Source organism: Trematomus bernacchii, unplaced genomic scaffold, assembly GCF_902827165.1.
Source record: "Trematomus bernacchii unplaced genomic scaffold, fTreBer1.1, whole genome shotgun sequence".
In the NCBI taxonomy this organism is placed as follows: domain Eukaryota; kingdom Metazoa; phylum Chordata; class Actinopteri; order Perciformes; family Nototheniidae; genus Trematomus; species Trematomus bernacchii.
The window spans coordinates 806,226-816,563 of NW_022987708.1; positions in this window are offsets into that span (position 1 = coordinate 806,226).

Genomic DNA, 10,338 nt, shown 5'->3' on the forward strand with positions numbered 1-10,338 from the left:
TGTGCAATGCTTTTGTGTTTTTCCCCTTCGATTCGGAGAAACAAATATTTTTTCGGAGTTTAGGATGTTTTTTCCCTTCGACAAATAGTTGTTTAGGATGGCCGAAGACACTACACTACCCATAATCCTCAGCTATCGTTTGAGACTACACCATGCGCTTTGCTCGACAAACCCCGTGATTAGTCCTTAAACTCTGTGATGGTTGACCTCCGACTGTATTCCATATGAAAAAAACGTTTCGTAAAAGATAAAATCATACTTTATTCAGCTAGTGCTTGCTTTACTCTTTGAAAGTCATCACATAAATGCATTGTAATTAATGGTTTGGCTGCATTAAATATTACACATCTGGCTTAGTTCTTTATTTATCTACAGAGATTGGGCCTCAGAATAGACCGGAAACTATTCTTTTACCGTTCTGTTTTAATTTCACAATAAAGTTAATAGTAATATTTTGTTTGATATTATTATTTTTTATTTACTAGACAGCTGGGTCATGTTAAGACCATCTTTTCTATGTTGCTGTGGGTTTTTTTCATCGCTTCTGTGTTACAAATATCAAAACAATATATGTGTGGTCGTCGTCTGTGGATAACAAAATATATCCGTCGTAAACTAAACCGGAAACAGCAGTATATTTGATTGTGTTAACACTGTAAACTTGACAGCTTTTTAACCCGAACCACCTACTGGTTAAAGCACGTTATTACACGTTTAGAGTAATTGCAATGCAAGTAGATTGTGTTGCTTTTTAATTACTGTTTTTAAATGCCTTTATCTTAATGTCTTTCATTTTTGTAAAGCACTTTGAATTGCCTTGTGTTGAAAGGTGCTGTATAAATAAACTTGCCTTGCCTTGCCTAGCCTAAGGTCTGTTGCATGTTTTGTTGAATGTGTTATATTTGATGAAAACATTTAAATATTAAGAGTACATACAAAATAGGGGGAAAGTAGAAGGTCAATGATAGAAATATAGAATAGAAAATATCAAGAAGATACTGTAAATGATATCTAGAATAAAACAGTTTAGTGCCGGATGTACAAAGATATTAATAGGGGGATGTGCAAAACAGACAAACTAATTAGGCTTTATTTAAACATTAAATAATACTTTAGGTTAAGGTCTTCTTTTAAATACATGGAAGCAAAGAGCTTTGGGGGTATCTACAGATAAATATTAAGCCTGACAAAGTACTTAAAGTCTAATATATTGCATGGTTTGTTTTGGGACTTGACAATCAACTTTCCTGCAATGTTAACTATGTTGAAGCACTTATTTTAACCGATATTATACATATTTATTATACTCTTATAAGATGTATGTAGATAGAATAAGAAATGTGCAGAATATGACAGTTTAATGGTGGAGGTACACACATATTGGTACCACTTTACAATAAGACTACCCTTATAAAGGGTTTACGAATAGTTTGTAATTCATTTATTAAATAGGTTGTGAACACTTTATAAATCCTTAATAAGCTTTTATAAGACATGAGATAAACAGGGCAACTGTGACCGGTTGCTTGCCAAATAGTGAGCCCACATTTATCTGTACTGCTAAGCCTTATTATAAATGGTTGTAACTCATTAATAAATGGGAATGTGTTTTACACTTTACAATAAGGCTCCCTTTTGGCAACTATAAATGTTAGTAACTCGTAAATAAATGGTCATAAAGAGATGCCAAGAAACATCAAGATGGAAGGGGGGGAATCAACTCAGTGAACAACAGATACCAAGGATGTTGGCTGATGAAGAAGACGAAGTAAGCTAGGTAGCCAATATAAGGCTTGGTCATCTTGCCAAAATAGTGAGCCTGTATAGGAATATATGTATTCCTATCAGTGACGTGCGGTGAGGTTCATGGCTGGTGAGGCACTGACTCACTGAGTCAGATTTACAAATATTATATTTTGACCTTAATCGAAATATTCGGTTATTTTCAAAAGCTTTTTTAGTCTGATGCTTCGATTCATTTTAAACAGACCGTTCAACAAAAGGATACCCAAAATCTAAATATTGGATTGTTCTTTCTTAGTAAGATCCCATTATCATTACAAATGTGCATGGTCTTACCTTGACTTGAAGATGAAGTCCATGCTATCCTTCTGGACAACAATCTCTATTACTTTTTTGTAAAAGTCCTCCTTATCTTCCTGTAGTTTCAAAAGTCTAGTTTGTTGTTTGCGTCTACCGTCTCTGCGTAGAATTACAGTAGCAACAAGAACCTGTGGGCTCACGTGCGCCCCCTTCAGTGCGGCAGAGGTTATGGCTGCCTCCCCTGGTGCTTTTTTTATTGCCGTTGTATGATGAGACCAGCGAGCCTAAATATCATATATACGTGAAATAAGTTATTTAGAGACTATGGATGGCGAGGATAAATGTAATAAAGGGATCTACAAACATTACATTGGTGACCTACAGTGAGATGGTAACAGGCATGCGCTTAGTGCCCGCTTTCCAGACAGTTTCTGTGGGGTGACGCATTCTGAGGTGAGGCAGATCTCATCTGTGCCTCACCTTACCCCACAGTAACTGGCTTGAGCGCGCTCACAAAATAAGTGCCCGCGCTAAATTAGTGCCCGCGCTCCAGCAAGTTACTGTGGGCTTACGAGAGGCAGAGCTCGTCCCTGCCTCACTTCTCATCGCTCCTGTAGCGGAGCTCGGCAAATTAGCTGATTTTGACGATAAAAAGCCATTGGAATCATACATAAATCACACTTACAACACAGATCAGTGGAGACAATTTATTATTATTATTATTTAGTTTTTCTTTTGTTGTTTTTCCGTTACATTGGAGTATGACAGGTGAGGCTCTGCCTCCCCTGCCTCCCCTGACTGCACGTCGCTGATTCCTATACATACATTCCTATGTTAGAACTGGTTTATAAATGGTTCTTAATGATTAATAAAGTGTTTACAACCTAAATAATAACCTAATTATAAACCCTTTATTAATCCTTTATAAGGGTAGTCTTATTGTAAAGTGGTACCCACATATTGATAGATGTCTTGTAATGCACTGTTGAGGAACCTGTGACCCAAGTTCTATTTCGTCCCTACTGACCGCCAGAGGCGGTGCTTTAGCACTGGATATATCCATCGCACGCATGCGCAGTTCGAGTACCAATAACAACAAAGTCACCTGTGACCCACGTGACGACGGCTACATAGGCCGGCGTCATCAGAGGATCTGTTCCTTTTCATCTTCTCGCTGCGCGAAAGTACCGCGGCTACATTCTTGTAGCCTACAGCGTTCAGGTTTGAACGTTTGATCTGAGGGATTTCTCTGGATGCAGCTGCCCGCGTGCAGCTTCGCGACTGACAGTCGGAGCTACGGGTTGTTAACGCGTCCTCCAGGAGCTGTGGCCGGCTGTGCGCTGTGCAGAGCCTCGACGGACAGGTTTGTGTCAACTTGTTGCTGGCGATGGTTGTGTCCCTGCACCCTCTCCCAGCTAAGTTGTCCTGATTGCTGTCTTGTTTATTGTTTGGCTTAGACCTTCTGGTGACGACAGTGTTCCCGCTTCCTCTCCCATAAAGTTGCCCTTATTATGCTCTTTTGAAAGTTCTGCTTGTGGTGTTGTGCCCGAGCTATCATTAGCATTTTGAGTTCCCAGCTTTAGCTGCGTCTCTCGTTCAATTTAGTATGTAAAGCCCAGGGTGCCATATTTTGACCGTTTTTTGTTTAGATGCAGAAAGTAAGGTAAGTACTGGCCATAGTTACTACTGTAACTACGGTCCTATGCCATGTAAGCACTGTGGTTACTACTGTAACCATCGCCTACGGTTCTATGCGGCAGTGTTAATTTCGTCAACGAAAACTATGACGAAAAATGTTCGTCAACGACCTTTTTTACATGACTAAGACGAGACGATAACGAGCTAAAAATAGATTCTTGATAACGAAAATTTGACGAAATGTATATTTAGTTTTCGTTGACGAGACGAGACGGGACTAAGGTGTTAATGGTGGACTAGCGGACATTCAAAATGCAGCATATTTTCCCCCAATTGCCCGTCTTGTCTGTCAAAATGCATCTTACATTTCTAACTTGCAATATCATTATTTCCGCTCTCTTCACTCCAGAAGAGCGATCTCCCTCTCTCTCTCTCTGTGCGGGGGGCGGGGCCTAACAGACACGCTGCAGCGGCAGAGATCTGCCGGGGACGGAGCGTTCAGAGAGTATAGAGACACTACAAGGCTCGATGTGGACAAAGGCTCGTTTGCCATGTTTTCGCGTTAGCGCGTTGACACGAGTAGAGTAGTCTGTCCAAACAGCCGGCCAAAAGGCGTCGTATTCAGTCGGAGAAATGCACAATTTTCGACTTCCTTAACTCGTAGCTCTGTTGCCCCAATTACGAGTAACGTTATCACATCAGGTGTGCAGAGGTGGGAGAAGTACTCAGATCTTGTCGCTAAGTAAAAAAATACCATAGTGTAGGAAGAGTTCCTCAAGTCAAAGTATGATCATCAAAATATATTTAAAGTAGCGACAGTAAAAGTAGTCATTGTGCAGATTGGTCCATTTCAGAATAATATATATGATATGTTTTATAATGATTGATCATGAAAGTGTTCTCAAAGCTGGTAAAGGTGCAGCTAGTTTGAATGATATATTATATATCTGTATACTGCAGGGTAGCTTGTTAATTTACTAAAGTCTGAGTTAACACTTGATTATATTTCACATCATTCATCCACATCTGTAAAGTAACTAAAGGTATTCAATACATGTAGTGGAGTAGAAGTACACCATTTAACTATGAACTGTAGTGGAGTAGAAGTACACAGTAGCAAAACATTTAAATACTCCAGTAAAGTACAAGTACCTCAACATTTTACTCAAGTACAGTACAATATTTTAACATAATTATATATATTTAATTTATTTCACATTTTAAATAAAGCAATTAATTCGGTTAACAATTTGTTAGTTTTTTCCTTTAAAAAATAACAAAAAGTAAATACAAGAATACCGTTAAAGTACCGGATCGATAAGCAGTATTGATAAGACTAGTAGTACCGTAGAAAACCTTAACGATACCCATCCCTAGATATTACACAAGTAAAGTGTTAAGAGAGTGAAATGTTGCTTTACGAATTTCAACACTTGATGCTGTCACCTTGATTACAATGTCAGATACCTGTATTTGCCTAACTGAATTGGTTTAAAGAGAGAAAACATTTTGACTAAAAGTTGACTAAAATGTAATTTTTCATCGACTAAAAGTAGACTAAAACGTTTTGAGTTTTCGTCGACTAAAACTAGACTAAAACTATGAAGGATAGAAATGACTAAAATGTGACTAAAACTAATTACCATTTTCGTCTAAAGACTAAGACTAAGACTAAATCAAAAACAGCTGCCAAAATTAACACTGCTATGCGGGCTGTTCTCTTCCTTAGAAGCTAATTATCTGGTCTTAACATTTGTGTTTTGACTTGGTCGCTTGATTGTTAGCAGCTGACACTTTTAAGCACTGGCCACGGTTACTACTGTAACTACGGTTCTAAGCCGTGTAGTACTGGCCATAGTTACTACTGTATCTACGGTTCTAAGCCGTGTAAGTACTGGCCATAGTTACTACTGTAACTAAGGTTCTAAGCCGTGTAAGTACTGGCCATAGTTACTACTGTAACTACGGTTCTATGCCGTGTAAGCACTGGCCATGGTTACTACTGTAACTACGGCGCTGTGCTGTTCTCTTCTTTAGAAGCTAGTTATCTGGTCTTAAACATTTATGTTATTTGACTTGATCTCGCTTGATTGTTAGCAGCAGCCGCTTGGCTAACGCCTTGCATGTACTGTTAAGCTTCATTATTTAACTCAGCTGGTGAAGGCAGTGCTCTCGCTCCCGCTCACGTATTGTTTTGATTGTTAGCAGCAGCCGCTTGGCTAACATCTTGCATGTTTTGTTAAAGCTTCTTTATTTAAACTCAGCTGGTGAAGGCAGTGCTCTCGCTCCCGCTCCCTGTAACGTATTGCTCTGATTGTTAGCAGCGGCCACTTGGCTAACATCTGGCGTGTTCTGTTGAGCTTCATTGTTTAACTCATCCAGTGAAGGCAGTGTTTTTCGCCCCGCTCCTGGTAGACGTGCTGCTTGATTCTTAGAAGCAGCCGCCTGGCTAAACTGCCCCGTTAAGCTTCTTTATTTAATCCAGCTAGGTGAAGGCAGTGCTCTCGCTCCCGCTCCCTCTGCTAGTAACGTGGGTGTAGGTCATTCACATCCCTCTCTGTGTTCGGCGAGTAGGAGCATTGCTCTACTCTTTCAGTTCAGCAGGTAGCTGGGGAAGGCTGTGTTCTCGCACCCGCTCCCGGCTACGCTGCATCCGGCTACCTACAGAATGGCTCATTCATGTAGCGCCTGTATGGCTTCTCTTGAGCCCGAGGACGGCCATGACCGCTGCCCCCCTCTGCCTTGGCCTCGAGCATTTGAGGGAGGGTCTCACGCAAAGTGCCTGCATGAGCTGTAGCTTCATGCGTCGTGCGCTCCGAGTGGCTAGAGTCGCAGAGGTGGCACCTCTCCTCGTCACAACTTCCTCCAGCTCAGTCTGGCCGTTCCCGGCGACTTGATGGAGTGATGGCTATGGGTTCACCCCCCAGGTAGAGTACTAAAAACAGGCTGTCCTTTAAGGTGGATCGGTTAGTTGCTGTCATGGAGCAGACGAAGTCGCTCCTGTTGGCCCTTCAGCCAGGTGTGGGGGCTACTAGCTTGCCGCCTGGCCCTCCTTCGGTTGCCACACCTCTGCTTGAGGATGCCATGTCGCTAGCGGCTTCGGCTAAACCTCTTCTATGGAGGGGGGGGGGGGACGGGGCCCCGCTCACCCCCGGGGAGGCTTCCCACTCCTCTGCTCAGAGCTCTCTGCAGGGCACGGAGGACGCCTCCATGACGACCATTATTCGTGCGGCCCTGGTACACTTGCAGCTTCAGGTTCCGTAGGCCGACTAGGCTCAGGCTAGCGCCTTCATTGTGAAAAACACAAAACCATTGTACACAATTTAAACCAATCAATGTTGTCTAATTAACAAGGATAATCTGGTGTTTTTGAGTTGATGAGTAGTGCAGATATCACTGTAAAATCAATCGACAGTAAGGAGAATACTTATTTCCGGGTGTAAAATTCTCCGTTATCCAATGGGAATGGACGCTCACATTGCCTTTAACTGACGCCGACATAGAGTGCCACAGTGACGCGTCCTAAAACCCAGAAGTAAGTTAGCATTTGACCACTTCCGGTTCCTTCGACAAAAAAGCAATGCAATTTCTCCATAGGATTTTGGAAAATAGCTCGAAAAAAGGTCTGTGGTTGACACACATTTAACCTGTTAAGCCAGAGAGACCCCGGTACCGGGGCACTGTCGCAGAAAACAGTGTCTGAGGGCATGTTCATTTAATAAACTATGAATGTTTTATATCCATGTAACGGGAAGAAACTCATCTAACTGATCATTTTTATAATTTTTTCAAAAGAAAACCCACAATGCTAACACTGAGCCTCTGAATTAGCAACGAGCGAAAAATGCTAACACCTTACTGCACCGAAAATCACTCACAAAACCTTATTATTTATCTCTTCTCCACATCCATGACATCGATTCACATCGTGAGGTGACACAGAATCGATGGGTACCCACATTATCACTGAATTATACGAATTTGCGATCAAAACAGGTGACGCTAGGTAGCTAAAAATGCTAACATTTTTACCTTGGCTCTGTAGTCTCTCCAAAATGGTCTTCAATGGCATTAAAACGATAAAAACGCTGCTGAAGTTAATCAATAGGTTAATCCAATGTGTCTGTGTCCCTTTGAAATGATTTCTGATAATCCATAAGCAATAAAACTGCTTTTCCGTTTCCAGATGTCAAAGCTAGAGATAGGTTCACTCTGATGCAAAACTGCATGCGCGAAGCCCCCACCTTTTCTTTTCACAATGAGTGTGTGTGGGGGACTCCCCTCTTCGATTCTATTGGCTCTAACGGTCAGAAAGAGGTGTCAACCATCAAAATCGAGCGAGGGGGGCCAGAGATATGGAAAATCCACCCAAATGACCCCAGAAGTGGTTTCTTTTTGCTAAATCTCTTTAAAAAGGTCAAATGTCACTTGTTTTGCATCAATCTTGATACAGGGTACTTATTATATGTTGTACTTTGGATTCCTAAAGCTTTTAGTCTACCTTACCATCATCCAAGGGTAGTTTTCACTATAAGTAAAAAAGAATCTTTGGACGGACACTATAATTTACAGTTTTTTACTATGTAAAATCTGAATTTTCTTTAAAATAAAAACATCTATATTGATTCTGACTTTTCTACATCCAACTCACAGGTTTATCATTACTTTGAGAAAAAAGATTATTAATTTAAAGGACACCTATCATGCTATATTTAAATGATATATTGTAGGGCCATACCTATATAAGGTATATTTATACGTTTCTGTTTTCAAAATACCAAACAGATCATGCATTTTAGCCATGCCTCATTTCGCTCTATGTGCTGTTTGCTGTCTACGGGGCTGATTCTGTGAGCTGCAGCTGACCACGCCCCCCTGCAGGAGAGGGGAGCCGTGCTCTGATCAAGTCAGGAGGGGGAGAAAAAAAGATCTCCGTCCTCCGTGTTTTATTATATTATTATAGGCCTATAGAGTCGTTATTCATTTGTTTTAAAGCTCAATAAATAACAAAGAAGACCTTTGACCGGCACTTTTCTAATTTTGTCCGGAAGATTTAAACTTTAACGGACATCTTGACCGGCGAAAGAAACTGAAACTGAAACTCTGCCGCACGGTCCCCTCGTTCCTTGGAAGAGGCGGAGAGGTGGGTGTTTGTCATCTGCTGGTGGACTAACCGGAGAGAATTACAGTGCTTGCCTCGACGGGGAGGGATTGCATTGAATTAAAGCAGCGGGAGCAAACGCTTGCCTCGGGGAGGGAGAAAAAAAAGCCACAGCGGAGAATAAACAGAAGGGTAACCATGGAAAGTATGGGCGGGAAGTCTTCTTCGCTGCTTTTGTGGCAGACTACAGCGCCACTTACAGGCCTGGCATATGTACTACAGCGTCTCCAGCGCTTTCGAGCGGCAATGGCTGGCTGTGGCCCAACCCCACATTCCCCTGATAGGTGGAGAGTTGGCCCAATAGCCGTAGCGCCACTTTACTGACGTCAGTAAAGTGTTCAAATCTGGATCAGTTTTGATCAGATCCGTTGCAGCCCCTTTTTTAGAGATTTGGGTATGGAGGAAAATCGAGAGGGTTGTGTTTTCTGACACTTGGTGAGTTCCCTGGAACACCGGGGACACATATTCATGTATAAAAGACGTACAAAAGTGCATTTTGCATGATAGGTCCCCTTTAACCCTTTTAGAAGGGAAGATATGGTAATTTGTTCTGGGAATGTCATTTTCGAGCCTGAGACCTGAAAAACAGACTCAGGGCTTAACAGGTTAAGAGACGGATCACGTTTTATTCTACGACATTAAATACATCAGCAGTGACCCCACTGGTGATTTTTGAAGAGTTTACGTGTCTGAAAAACGATGGTTCTTAACAAGTGGCTGAATAGGACTACAGAAGTTGTCGAGGCCGTTTTACGTCATTACACCGAACACGTAAACACTCCGCTAAGTTTGTTTTTCCCCGTGTTCTGCTTGAAAGCAAGTACTTGCCTCCTGCAAACTGTTAAAACAAACGGTTCAACTTGTACAATTTTTAATCTGTAGTTTTGAATATGGATCTTAAGTTCGTTTATAGCATAACGTTAGCATTTTGCTTCTGGTGACTAGATTTATGATTAGAAAATTATAAAAGTAGGGTAAATATGTGGATATTATCCGGCTGAACAAAACGTGATCCGTCTCTTAATTGTGTGCCAACCACAGACCTTATTTCGAGCTATTTTCCAAAATCCTATGGAGAAATTGCATTGCGTTTTTGTCGAAGGAACCGGAAGGAGTTTACTTCCAGGTTTTAGGACGCGTCACTGTGGCACTCTATTGACCGATGCAGTGCTTCCATGAGCGTCAAATACCGCCGCCGATGGGAATACATTGCAATCAGTTGAAAGCTCTTTGCGTCCGTTCATGAAGCTGAAGGAGACTCGGTGCGTCACAACTGCACGCCAAAGGACCCTGACCAAGCATCGCTATTGGACTATCAGGGAGTGAGACTGTGTTGTTTCTGAAGCCTCCAGTCTCCCGCTATTGGCTTATTCTAATGAATGGAGAGGAGAAATAACTCTGGATTCAGCTTTAAGCACATTTTACAACTTTTAGACCCCTAATGATTTAAATAAGGGCTATTGAAGTGTTCGTACTGAGTAGCAGATTTAGTTATC